The sequence below is a fragment of the Prionailurus bengalensis genome, chromosome D4 (assembly GCF_016509475.1).
Source record: "Prionailurus bengalensis isolate Pbe53 chromosome D4, Fcat_Pben_1.1_paternal_pri, whole genome shotgun sequence".
Taxonomy (NCBI): Eukaryota; Metazoa; Chordata; class Mammalia; order Carnivora; family Felidae; genus Prionailurus; species Prionailurus bengalensis.
Window position 1 is genome coordinate 22335218 of NC_057359.1, and position 14252 is coordinate 22349469.

General features: G+C 41.1%; 1 non-coding gene across 1 annotated transcript; it reads right to left on the bottom strand.

Annotated features, from left to right (window-relative positions):
• Nucleotides 1-12389: 12389 nt before the first annotated feature.
• LOC122475499 lies at nt 12390-12495 on the bottom strand. The gene has a single exon (XR_006295196.1). It is a non-coding gene; the product is annotated as a U6 spliceosomal RNA (small nuclear RNA).
• Between the last annotated feature and the right edge of the window lie 1757 nt (nt 12496-14252).

The window sequence follows — 14252 nt, forward strand, 5'->3', positions numbered from 1 at the left end:
TCAAGCCCCGTGTCGGGCTCTGTGCTGACAGCTCAGAGCCTGGAGCCTGCTTTGGATTCTGTGTCTCCCTGTCTCTGCCCCTACTCCACTCGCTCGCTCTCTCGCACGCTCTCTCTCTCTCTCTCTCTCTCTCAAAAATAAATAAAATATTTTCAAAAATTAAGAAAAGCTAAGGGCAACTAAGAGGCAGTGTCTTTTGAAACACAGAACTGAAGAAGGAACATACGCTTGTTCTATCAGTTTTCTAAACACAGATCTTTTATTATAGGTGGTGTGGTTTGAGTGAGCAATTTTGTGGCTTGGTGGTTTACTTTATGTTTCTAATGGAAAGACTACTCCTGTCTGAGTGAATAAATTAAGAGGAAACCCAAGCAAAGAGGAATAGAAACAGCAACAAAAGAAGTGACTCCACAGTACCAGGTCGAGCGAGAAAAACATCTGTCAGGAACAGCTACGTAGGAGGACATTATCATCTGTTAACTTTCACCCCTGGGAACAGACAGCAGTCCCTAGAAGGGTGCACTTGGGCACACTTAGGGTGAGCAAGTGTGTCTTTTGCAGCTGCTCTGTCATTACCAACCACTGTGGGTGGCCCTTGAGTTGTTAATTAACAAAGTGATGACTATACATCATACTTCCAAACCTTTCCAAATCATGGAAAATTAGCATACTTCTTGATGATTTGGAGGCAAAATAAACACTGTATTGCTTCTTAGTCTTACAAAACAGACCCTGTCTACTTCCCTAACAATAGGCAATGATTTGCACAGAGACTGCAAGCAGGAAAACAGGTGTACACTTGTGGGGTGGATGCATTTTTCTTGCTCGAGGGAGAGAATGAGGCTATCTGATTTTATTGCTTCTTCCCCACTTTCCCCCAACTTCTTCCAAATTTCCCAAAGCCTTTGTAACTTAAATATCATCCTGTTCCTGCAGGGTAAGATAAATGCAAGTTTAAACACACCTTGGGGCGCCTGGGTGGCTCAGTGGGTTGAGCTTCCGACTTTAGCTGCGGTCACGATCTCGCGGTCCGTGAGTTCGAGCCCCGCATCAGGCTCTGTGCTGACAGCTCAGAGCCTGGAGCCTGTTTCTGATTCTGTGTCTCCCTCTCTCTCTGACCCTCCCCCATTCATGCTCTGTCTCAAAAATAAGTAAACGTTAAATAAAATAAAATAAAATAAGCCTACCACCACATGTATGACTAAATTGAAAAGCTTCATATAAGTAGCAGTAGCTTCCATGCTGGGATTGGCTGGGTGAAATAAATAGATGACTATAAAAAAAAGACCTGAAATACATGGCCCTTAGCCAAGGGCAGCCTTTGGACTATTAACTATTCTTGAAAAATCACAAGACTATTTTACTACCATTTAAATGTGATTTATTAATGAAGAAATAACCTAGAAAAGAGGTAAATCAATCATTTTTAAAAAATCAGTCTTCCTCTGACCTTCCTCATATATTACTAAGAATGTTGAACCACTTATTGGTGGATTTCTACTATTAGTATGGCAATAAATAAGGTATATTCAACATAAAATTCATTCTGAAAACTGGGACCAAACTCATTTATTTGAATATTAATAAGTATTTAGAAAATATTTTAATAAGAAGCAACTATAAGCCTAGTTGTCATTTCCTGTGTAAATACCTTCTGGATTTTTTTTTTTTTGGCTAGTGTGGTTTTTATTATTTTTTAAAATCATGTTAAATGCATGCCATTTGTAACATGTATGGATAAAAATCAGTAATTTTGTTTGTTTGTTTAAGTTTATTTATTTGAGAGAGACAGAGACAGTGAGAGTGGGGAAGAGGCAGAGAGAGGGAGAGAGAGAATCACAAGCAAGCCCTGTCCTGCCAGCACAGAGCCTGACTCAGGGCTCAAACTCATGAAATTAAGATCATGACCTGAGCTGAGGAACCCAAGAGTTGGATGCCTAACTGACTGAGCCACCCGGGTGCCCCTAAAACCAGTAATTTAAAAGTAGACTAATTATCATCAGATTAAGATATATACTTGGAATCTGATACACAGAGGCTAAATTACCCTGTGTCAACAAAAAGTAAATTAGAGACCTAAAATGATATTCTAATTTTCAGTCCAACTGGTCCCCACTAGGTCACAAATAAATCTTAAATAATAGGACAAATAGTAAATATTAGTAAAAGAAGCAGGACAAATTGATGATATTGGTGCCAAAGAGATCAACACCGTTACTCCAGCCTAAATTATCACTACTTCTTTTTCTGTATTTTAGCAGCTTGGACAATCTTAGAAAAAGCAAATGCAGAAATAATCTGCTAACAAAATGGCATTTAAAGAAAAGGGTGGCAAATGTTCATTGATAATGGCCATTGTTCTTTAAATGACAGATACCCTCAGATATAGCCATCCTAAACTGAGGAATACGTTCTCTCTTCCTTAGGAAGTTGGGCTGTTGCCTCTAGGAGGTGCTCTAGTTAATTTCCTGTGACACTGGGGCTTCAGAAGAAGCAGCTCCTTTTCATGAAGTGGCTGCCATACTTGAAAAGGGCCAAGAGGAAAGACTCAGGCAAAGGGGATCTGGGAAGGATTCAGAAGCTTATCTTTTCAATGAAATAAAATAATTATTTCCTTGATTTTTTTTTCATAATAAGTACCTCAGGAAGTATGGGCTCCTGGCATATCTGCCTTTTTTTCCCCACATTTCAGCAGCCTTAATAATTTAAAAAAAGAGAGACAGAGAGGTCAAAAATGATCAAAACTCATCTTTGGTTCTAGGAACTCTGACAGTAGGCTTTACCAATGAGCTGTGATTTCCAGTTCTACCTTCAAACTATTAATTTACCATCTCCTCGTTTCTGGTCACCACTACTACCACCCTACAGATAAAGTAAAAAGAAAAAAAAAAGTTTTCCTTTTTCTGAAGGGGGAACTTCAGTCACGTGATAACACTGTCAGCTTACTGAGAAAAAACACACCCCTTTCTCCATGCATTTAAGAAACGAATTTAATTTTTTTCAAATACTCATTACTTTGGCTGCTGGGACAAAGGGTCGGGCTGCAGTGAAGTGCCAAGCAAGCCCTCACGTAGAAAATACCTGCTTTACCGCTGCATCTGGGAACCATCCTTGGCTCTAATGGAATATTTATGGGCTGTGATGGCAAGAGAGCAACACAGGGCAGGGAAAACAGCGACCAGCAAAAGAGGGGTTAACAAAAACCTCCTTCACTATATTGTAGGAGTTGCGTCTGTGCAACCTTCAACCTCTGCCAGTTTTATTTGCATTTAGGAGATGGTGTCCTGTTATGAGGAAGTGTGACCCCAAGACCTTTCACTTGACCTCTCTCTGCTAATTCTAGCAATGTGCAATAAGACTTTCCACCAAGGGGCAGCCAAAGGTGGAACGGCCAACTAGAAATTTCATTTCCCAACCAAGGGAACATTTCAATTTCTAGGAAATCAATTGAGCTTCTATTAAAAACAATGACACATCTATGTGCTTTCCACAAATAGGTTGCTTCTTGTTGGAAGGCAGGAAGCTATCCTCCCCGGAGCCTCTAGATGAGCCCTGATTTATCCCTTCTGCACCAAGAATCATGTGAGCTGAAAGGTCAGGCAGTTAAAGATTTATGCTTTGTTTTATAAGATTGCTCAGAGAGAGACTCTTTTCCCTCTCTTGTTTATTTTTTATCCTCCCCAGCCTGTCGTCCATTTTTCTGCCCAAACTAGACCATAGAGAGGGAAATGGGAAAATGTCCTGTACAATGAGCCCAGGAATTCGCCATGTCCCCAGATGGCAGGATATGTGAACCAATGAGGCTAGCCTCCCGTGGCCAGCCACCACAACCCACCCAGAAGGGGGTACATGCATCACTGTGCCTTGTAAATCTTTTTTAACCTCAGTTCTGAACTGGGATTTATTTGTTTTTCTAGGCAGATAGATCTGGCTCTCTCTGGGCCCTACAAAATGATCTGTCACTGTCTACCCTGACAGTCTGTAATAAAGTCAGCTTGCAAGGTCTAGCAAATGGATGCCGTATCTTAGATCATGTTAGGTTTTTTTCATTTATTAGATTCCCATCTTAGGCCACCCAGACATTGGTCTTTAAAGCACACATCTCCATCTCCTACCCTGGGACATCTGTCTGAGCAGGGCATTATAGAGGACAAGGGCTATGTGTGTTTATCATTTGCTTTCTGGGTATTCTCATTAATGCCTATTATTATGGACATGGTAATATTTAGGGAAACAACTAGTCCATAAACTGATAGCTGAGAACCAGGAAAAAATTCTTCAGAGGCTAAAAATTTGGAACCAGTGTGTTAACCTTATCAAACTCATTTGTTTCTCTCCAAATCTGTGTCTGATCTTTTTTCCTGTTTTATCTAACAATATCATCATGACCCCGTGAACAGAGCTAGAAATCCATCAGTGTGCTTTGACTACTTTTCCCCGTTTATCTTCCTATCCAGTTGTCTCCATATATTACTGATTGGGCCTGGAAATGGCCCCTGCATCACTGCAGCCCTCTGTCATCTCTCATTTGGATTATTTTGATAACCTTGGATCTGACCTCCCTGACTCTGGTCCTTTCCCATTATAGTCTATATCCCTCCTGCACAGCCCATGAATCCCAACACATCACACTCCTCTCTAGAACCATCGATGCCTAACCACCCCCCCCCCTTTTTTTTTTCTAATACAAAGTCCAAAATGCTTAGGACGGCATCCCTTCACTCTCTAGACTCACTTGTTGCCATTCCCTTCACTCACACTCGTGGGCTTGCTCTAGTGCCCCTGCGTCCACCATGACCTTCCACATCTCCACGCATCTATTTCAAAAGTTCCCTCCATCTGGAATGTCCATCCCCCTTCCTTAACCCAGAAAAACAAACATACAAATAGCAATTGGATTTAAGCATCTATTTCAAATGTCATCTTCATGAAGCACCCATCCCCCAATGCCTTCAAGAAGCATTAATCTGTCCTGTCCTCTTTCTTCTGGCACTGCCTCTTTATTCGTCTGCTAGGGAAGTACATAATACCTCTGCTTTACAGAAACTTCCAAGTGTTTCTTATTTTGCCCATGGAAGACCAAGAAAGAACTGTCTGAAGTCAGAGTGTATCCCTTTCACATCTCTACCCCTAGTAACGGACCCAAGTGTTTAGCCATTGAGGCTAGAATACTCCGATCAGCTGAAGGAACAGGACAAATAATTTAATTAATAACCTGAAAATATTGGCTTTACAAAAGATTGCTTGAGAAGAATTACATAGATACCGTCTATGTATTTTCTGAAGGCTTATAATCTATAGTATTAAAGTCTATAGTAATTCTACAGCTTAAAGTCTATAGTATTTTCTAAAGGCTTATAATCTCAATCACATTCAGGCACTTAAGTTTCTATTGAAGTGGGTTCCTCTCTACAATTTTTGTTCTTGCTTTATAATCTCACAATATTTAAATATTATAATATCAGGGGTGTCTGGGTGGCTCAGTCAGTTCCACGTCGGACTCTTGATTTTGGCTCAGGTCATGATCTCACAGCCATGAGATCAAACCCAGCATCGAGCTCTGCACTGACAACATGGAGCCTCCTTGGGATTCTCTCTCTCCATCTCTGCCCTTGCTCTTGTGTACTCTTTCTCAAAATAAGTAAGCATTAAAAAAAAAACTTTAAATATCATAATATCAAATTTTAAGTCCTGAGACTTGCAGTGACCTTATAGAGGTCAGCTTTTGATTTTTTTGGACTTTCTCTAGGTAAGTACTCTGAGATTTTTAAGGCATTTACCACTCTCTCATTGTGTACAGTCTGCTGAGGCTGTTAAACACAGTTCTGGATGTTATTTTATAACTTTTTCCAAGAATCTTTAAAATTTTTTTTGCATAGATAACACATTCCAAAAGTCTTGCTCTCTCCCCTCTCTCCACCCAATGCATTACCACCACCCCATTTCTTTTGCTTCCTTTAACTTCTTGTTTTCTATATTCTTCTAGTGTATTTCATATAAATACAAGCAAATATGGATATATAGTCTTACTTTTCCACCTTTCCCACATAAAGGTATGAGTTCGTCGAGGTCCTCTGAAAAGCTGTTGCCCGGACAAGATTAAACTTAAGAATAATTCCCATAGTTAAGAGATTCTCTCTTCCCCTCTCTCTCAGCCCCTCCCCTGCTTGCTCATGCTCTCTCTCTTTCTCTCTCTCTCTCTCAAAATAAATGAACTTAAAAAAAAAAATTGTTTTTTGTTTCCAATCCACTCATCACCTAAGAAATCAACCTAAGTAGTTTGGTGTATATTTTATTATTAATAATGTAAATGATGGCTGGCAGAATCTACCCCAAAATATGCCTCTCTGGCATAAGAATTATTTTGAGCTGGTTATTTTAAGAAACAGCAGATCCAGAAAAAGCTCTGAAAACAGAATGTAAGTTATCCTTTTGTAAGGGAAATTTACATTTATAAAGAGAATCTCCATTTATAAAGGGTGTCTCCCTCTCTGAACTAAAAAGAAAAGGATGGCTCTAAATCACAAGAGAATCTTATCAATGGGAAAAGGCTCAAACTTACATCTGCATAACAAACCTTATCCCTGTTTACCAGGCTTTTCCTGGTCACCTTCCCAGCTGCCCTCCCCCAAACTCTTTTCCTTTTGTCTTTCTCAGAAGATGGTATTAAACTTGAATTGGAAGAGTTACTACTCATTTTTCCCTGGGTATCTTTCAGGTATACACAACATATACATGTTAATAAACATGTTTGTTTTTCTTTCCTGAATGTGTTTCTTGTAATAGGAGTCCTATTCTAACCAAGAATTTAGAAATCAAGGGGTGGGGGGGGGGGGATTGCTTTTTACTCCCCTTCATCATACCTGCCAGTCCTATAAGGTTTATTGACTCACCTACCCTTTCTTTTCCCTTTTTTTTTTTTCTTTTTCCCAATGCAGCACTGGTGTCAGAGAAAATAAAGCAGTGTGAATACACATTTCATTTACTTATAAAACCTATACACAAATTAGAAAAAGATATAATCATTTTCTTGTACCCACCAAATTCTAGAGTATGTGGGCTCAGGAAAATCCCTTTGTACCATTACGTAAGTCTATCCCATTTTGCCCTCTTCTCTATCACAGCAGACATTCCTCCCACACTTCTCAGACTTCTAAGGAAACGTCTAAAACACATGTTATTTTATGCCTGATAACATGTACTTTATTTGCATAAACATTTCTTAGTAAAATTATTATGAAGAGTGGCCCCTGTTGTCAGAGAAACCAAGAAAAAAATATCTAGTGTTCCATTTTTTCAAACTGTAGTCATTTTCTGTGCTTTTACTCTTGTGGTTACAAGACAACATCCTTCTGCAACATGGAGCTTCTTATCTTGTCCTTCTCTAGGATTTCTTGTTGGCCTATAAGTGTTCCCCTGAATTCACCAACATAAATGCAATATATTTCTAAACTAAATTGATGACATTTACCTTCCTTTGAAACTGACTTGCCTTCTGATCTAACTGCCCAACATAGGTCACTATGTTTACAATGCTAAATTCTAATATGAGCCAACTTCAGTTCAAATCCAGGTGCTATTACAAACTCGAAGTGTGACTGTGGGGATGTTATGGAACCTGGTCTGGATCACCCGGTGGAAGAACCAAGTGGCACTCGGAGATCTTGGAAGGCAGGAGGTTTATTTCACACCAGCAGGCTCAGAGGAGATCACTCTCCAGAGGTCTGAGTCCTGAGCATTAAATAGAGGGAACAATTTATTGTCTGTTACTTCCACATTTCCACATTAGCAGTAATTTGGCACCTGCGGCAAGCGGGGTAGGAAGAAGAACCCCAAAGGGGAGTCTTCAGTGGGGGACTGGAATTTCCCTATTAGTCCTGTCAGCCATCTTGTAACAGATTTTTCCCTATCAAGGAAAATGTTAAAATCCTCTCTACATTAGTTTCTCATCTGTAAAATGAGTCTAGTAAGCATATTAGTTGGGGTGCCTGGGTGGCTGAGTTGATTAAGCCACCAACTCTTGATTTCGGCTCAGGTCGTGATCTCATGGTGGTAGAATTGAGCCCCACATTGATCTCTGCCCTGGGTGTGGACCCTGCTTGGGACTCTCTCTCCCCACCCCACTCTGCCCCTCCCCAGCTTGCTTGCATGCTTTGTCTCTCTCTCTCTCTCTCTCTCTCTCTCTCTCAAAAAAAAAAAAAAAATTGTATTAGCTTCATGCAAATGTTTTGAGGATTAAATGAGATGATACCTATAAAGCTCATAACATTTTGCCTGAGACATAATTAGCCCTCAGTGAGAGTTAACAATTTGATGATGGGGAGGGAGGGGGAAGAGGAGGGGGACCAGAAGAAGGAGGCGGAGGATAATGTTAATGATTGTGGTGATAATGTCCTTATTTTAATGTGAATAGAGAAAGGATAGTCTGTTCTGTACTGAACATATTCTCTTTCGAGGTCACCTCTATGCCATGAAAAATGACAACACTTAAGGAAAAGCAGAGAGCAATAAAAGAAGTCATCTTCTCATATCTGAAGCAGATATCACAGTCTTATTAAAAATTTCCCACAGTAAGGAGGATGATGCTATGATGACGGGAGATCTTCTCTAAAGTGAATGTCGGCATCCTAAACCAAGTCAGACCTTTCAGTCTACTCTAGAGCATCTTTTAACATTCCCAATCCTTGTCTTTGACATAGTGTTTCTATGTTCATGTTTACATGTTGGTGCTCTACTCCACTGTGCTCTAAGAATAAAACATACGTATAAAAATGATGGCTGGCAGCCCGACTTCAAACATTTGTTTTCAAGGTCCAGAGATCCAATTTCAAATTAATTGTCGTGCACAGTAAGAGGGGTCCCAAGGCCTATATCATCCAATCTTTGCCACTCACTTCCTGTGTGAACTTGAACACATTCTTTAACTTTGGGGGATCTCAGCATTTCTAAATAAGTTGGACGTAATTGTAGAGCCCACTTTAAGGCAATTAACTTGAACAGAGGAAACCTGAGAAAGGTGGAAGGGCCCACAGTAACTCTCTGTCCGAATACACACAGGCACATTAGGCGACCTACCTCAAAATATCCAATGGGTTGGACACAAGTACCAAGAAAGTAAAATTCCGTAGTTCTCATACCTCCTCACCTTCCCCCTTTAACTACAGCCCCCCACCCACCTCAAAGCAGCCAGGCTCTGCTCTGCTGTCCAGCCAGTTGCTCCCTTGCTGAGCATTCAATAAACTTCTATCTCCTTTGTTCGACCTTGGGTGAATTCTTTCTCTGCCCATGCCACTGGCTTCCACCCTATCTGGTCATCCCACATTTGGTGCCCCCCCCCCCCCATCCAAGCAGGAGATCCCACAGTAATTTGGCTTGTAAATGCTTCTTTCAGTGCTATGCTTAAATCAAAAGATTGGTTGTGGTTCCTACTTTAAGGTGGCTTTGTTATTGTTAGTCTTCTTACAAAAAGTTGAGAGTCCTGCCTCGTTCTCGAATTAGCTCCTAAGACTGTAATATTTAAAAAGACCCACCCAGGGGCACCTGAGTAGCTCAGTTGGTTAAGCATCAGGCTTTGGCTGAGGTCATGATCTCACAGTTCATGGGTTCGAGCCCCAGGTTGGGCTCTGTGCTGAGAGCACAGCAGCTCAGAGCCTGCCTGGAGGCTGCTTCAGATTGTGTCTCCCTCTCTTTCCACCCCTCCCCAGCTTGTACTCTGTCTCTCTCCCTCTCTCAGAAATAAATAAACATTAAAAAAAATTTTTAAAAGACCCGCCCATAAGAACTCTAGCTATAATTGTGAGCACAGCATTATGCAAAAACTTGTCATATCCCTAAATTGTACATCTGAAACTAAGGTAACATTGTGTGTCAACTCTACTCAAATAAAAAAAATAAACATAAATAAATTTTAAAAAATCAAAAAGAACTATTATTCATCCAGGCGAAGGAAGTAACCTGCTTAAAATCAACTGTGGTGTAGGCAACTGATGCATCAGTAGAAAAACAGACCAATAAATTGAGGTTTTTCTTCCCTTTCTGATGAAAGAAACTTACAAGATGTCCACATCCTCTGAATGCTGTCCTACAAGCTGGTGTGAAGATCAGATGTAGAATCAGCATAACTGGAAAGAGGAAGCATGAAGGAAAGGAAAGGAAAAGTGTTGCAGGGGGTAAAAGGTAGAAAAACCTGAAAACAAAATAATCTTTTTCTTGCCACTCAAAGCGTGGTCCTTGGACCACATATTGCCATCATCTGACAGCTGGTTTGAACTGTGGAATCTCAGATGTACTGCTGATCGATTGTATGGATAGTGGCGGTGCACAGATCCTTTGCATCTGCCAGTGTGCCCATCCTTTAGCGCTCCAAGTGCTAGCTGATAACAACTCACAGCCGACCCTTCATCTAGAGCATTATCCTTGGCCGAATGGGAGCTTCCTCACTTGGAAAGCTACATGGTACCCACCCAACAAACTTCAGGCAATAATTGACTGGTACTAAGGGATGAAAGACTGGTTCTTGATCTTAGGGTGAGGTTATTTGTTGCCACATGTGTTCCAAAGCTTCCCCTGGGTTCAAAGACTAAAGCTAAGTCTTTGATTGAGACCACATTCATGATTAGCTTTTACGCCTGGCTCTATCAGGCATTGTTCACTTCTTTTCTCCTGAGAATACTCCTCTAGTGAGTTACTTGAATAAGAATCCCCATCTCAGGCTCCACTTTTAAGAAACTCAACCTCAGGTGCTTTGTATCAGAAATATATCTGAGAAGCAGAGGCTAAGGATAGACATTTCTAGTTGGATCTAACGTGCCAGCTGGATCACAGGTGGTAGGTGATGGACTGATATAGTCTCTGGGAAGCCGTAGCAGGCAACTACTAAGACTTCCCTGTGAGGAGAGGGGATGGGATGCAGGTGGAGGGAATGCACTGCCTGGTACAATTTCCCAGGCGCTGGAGAGATATGGGGAAATAGCAACTGCAAAGACTGTGAAATTGAGTGGCTGTTGCTAAGTAGCATTGATTTAGTGAAGAAAGAAAATGACAGGTTCAGACCTCTTAATAATTCAAAGTAAAGTGTGAGTGTCAGAGGCCTCCGTGGTAGCATTCGAAAAGATTCTCATCACCTGAAGCCAGAGGGTGGAAACAGCTGAAGATTAGACAGAGAAGTTAAGTATAATATTGGCAGAGCTTTAGAGAATTCTAGGCCTAGGCAAATCTCCTATACCAGTACAGCACCCAGAGAGGGAAAGAGTGGAACTCTGAGATTTGAGATGAAGACACGTAGGTAGATGAACCAGTGAACTTCGTATCCTTAATCTCTCTGAGCCCACCAGGCCAGCAGAAGTGGCCTACTTCTTTTGGAAGAGAGATAACCCACCTTGTTTAAGACTCTGCAGAGGCCTCAAATGAGGTAGGTGCCAAACAAGAAAACAAATAATCTCCTTAGGATCTGCTCTCTTAAAGTCCACCTGGACTTTAAATATGATCAGGCCCTTAAATATGATCAAACCTCGGCATAGCCAGCCTGGAGAAGTGCTGGATGTGTCAGGGACTAGGAGGGATTATACATCAAAGTTGCTACAGGACATGGGTAACATGTGCTGGCAGGAACCGGGAAAATATGTCTGGAAGTGAGTCTTGAAGATGCCAGATCAAGAAGGTGGCATATAAAGCTAGATGAAGGAAGATTTACCATATGAGGGAACTCGCTAGTGAAACAGGATTTATTTAACTCCCTGGCAAGAACTCTAAGTGATGGTTCTATAGGCTTGGAAAAAATGACAGCTGGCATTAAATTAGAGAGGCTCTGGAAAACGGTGAGAAAGAGCTCAGAAGGCTTAGAGAGCTAAGTATGCTAGAATGGATCTATTATATACAACTGGAAAACCTACCAGCTGGTCATTTCCTTTAAGAGGGCCTGGAGAGCACTCCACTTATTAAAGCAATAAGGAATGAACTAGGGAGGAACATCACTGCAATGCTCAGTAATGCCTGTCTTCTGTGGGCTGAATTAGTAGCTGTTACAGAACTGAGTTCCCTAGAAGCAAAGGGGATGATAGGATCTTGGAATAGCATGGTTAGCAAGGTCTGAATGGCAGCCAAGAGGGGTCTGACTTAATACGGTCTTAGAGAAATACGTGTGTTGAAATACGTGGTGTTCCTAGAGGCAAGATCAATAAGCAGCCAACTGCCCAGGGTACTGTCAAATCTATATCTAAATATCTATATCTATATCTATCAGAAAAATTAGGAATAGATGAGTAGAAGGCAACACTCCCCAGTGGAAAGTCACAAACTTTTGCCCAGTTTCCACACTGGAGTCAACTCCCAGATGCAGGACCCACTGACTGAAGGAGCATCCAGGTCCAGATGATGAAGGGATCTCTGACACCGCAGCAGGTATATACATGAATCTGCATGTCATCTGCACACAGGGGTCATGCTAATCTTCTCTGTATCTTTCCAATTCTGTATACGTGCTGCTGAAGCTAACACCAGCAATTACATACAACAGTGATTCTTCCATCCTTCCCAAGTGGGACCTATAGCCATTTACTTGGGTAATGGCAAACTTGGAAAGGGGAATTTCCAGATTTTTCAAGGTTTGTCAAATACAGCATCCAAGTTCAATCTGATACCAGGAGATCCATGTGCCATCTTGCTTTCCTCTGCATTACAGTAGGGGTATAAGGAGTTCAGTTAGTAAAGGTAATAAATGGAGTTCTGACCCAGGTCTATCCCACAGGAGGGGTTATTGTCTCTATGGACCCGCTTGGTTGTCACTTCCTTGCTCCCCAAATGGGGAATTCAAGTGCACATATTTAGCAGTTAGCAGAAATTTCAAATGGGTTCCTTGACCTATAGATTAGGAATGTTTGTAGTAAGAAAGCAAAGTAGTAGCCCCTGAAATTACCCCCACCCGCCCCAGAAATTAGAGTAAACAAAAACACATGGGATACACATTCACGGTCCTATCCCAAGGTTGTGCTAATTTTCATGACCTCTGGCATACAACAGATTGAAGGGACCTGGATTGTGTAGGAAAGGGGAACTATTTTCCTTCTACCTATCTGACGTTCACTGTCTGGGGCTCTGTAAATTCGCCTGACAAAAGACAGATTAACAAGAGAAAAACAGAACTTTATTAACTTGTGCACTGCGCATGTACTTGGGAGCACTCAGAGATGAGTAACTCAAAGGGGTGGTTAGAACGTGGGTTTATATAACATCTTAACAAAAGAGCAATATATTTTTAGAGATGTACAAGACAAAGGTAAGAGACTTTGAGTTCCAGGGGCAGCATTCTGTGCGAAGGCAAAAAAATGGGGAAACTAAAGGTAGATAAGGGCTAGTTGCAAGGTTTGTTTATATAGATTCCTTTGGTTTCCTCTCTGGGCCAATAAGGACCTGGTTATCTCTGGTGGTTAACTTCTGTCCTTCCTGGTAGAGAAGGAAAGGGAAACACCTTTATAAATTTGTATCCTGCCTCTAAGCGAATAAGGGGAGGGCAAAGAGATACTCTTATATTTACTTCTTTTCAACTGCCTTCAGCTCAAAATAAGCCTATGCCAAAGTGGCATATTTTGAGATGGCATATTTTGCTAACCTTCAACTTTCTGGATATTTTGGAGAGAATTTACATCATGTCAATTGAAGCTGATGAGCAAGAAGTGGCAAATAGTATGGATGCCTTAGACATGCATATCCAGTCCAGAGAGTGGGGAAATACGTCATGTTTCCTACCACAAAGAATGAAACCCAACCTTTGATAGGTTCCTTTGGGTTTTGCAGGCAGTATATTCTGCATTAGGAATACAGAAACTACCAATTCACCATGTTGATTTAAAGGCTATTATCAACTTCTGTTAAGGTCCAGAAAAAAATAGTTCTCTGTAGTACTTCAGGTTTTGGTTCTGAAGTCCTGACATTTTATTTCTATGGCTCAGCAGACTCCATGATACTAGACAGATCGTGGTAGAGAAAGACATTGTGTAGGACTCTGGGAAGACCCAACAGGATGGCCACAGCAGAAACTCCTATGATTTGGAAGAAAGTCGATGTCATGTCACATGTAGCAGAAAAACTATATTCCATTCAAAAAATAGGTCTTGGGATAATACTAGATCTTTTAGAAACTGCACATCTGCCCTCGGGAATTAAGTGACTGTATGGTCAGAATTACTCATCATAAATTGGATACTTTCAGATCCACCAAATCATAACATTGGGGCATTCTAGCAGCAATCATTAAT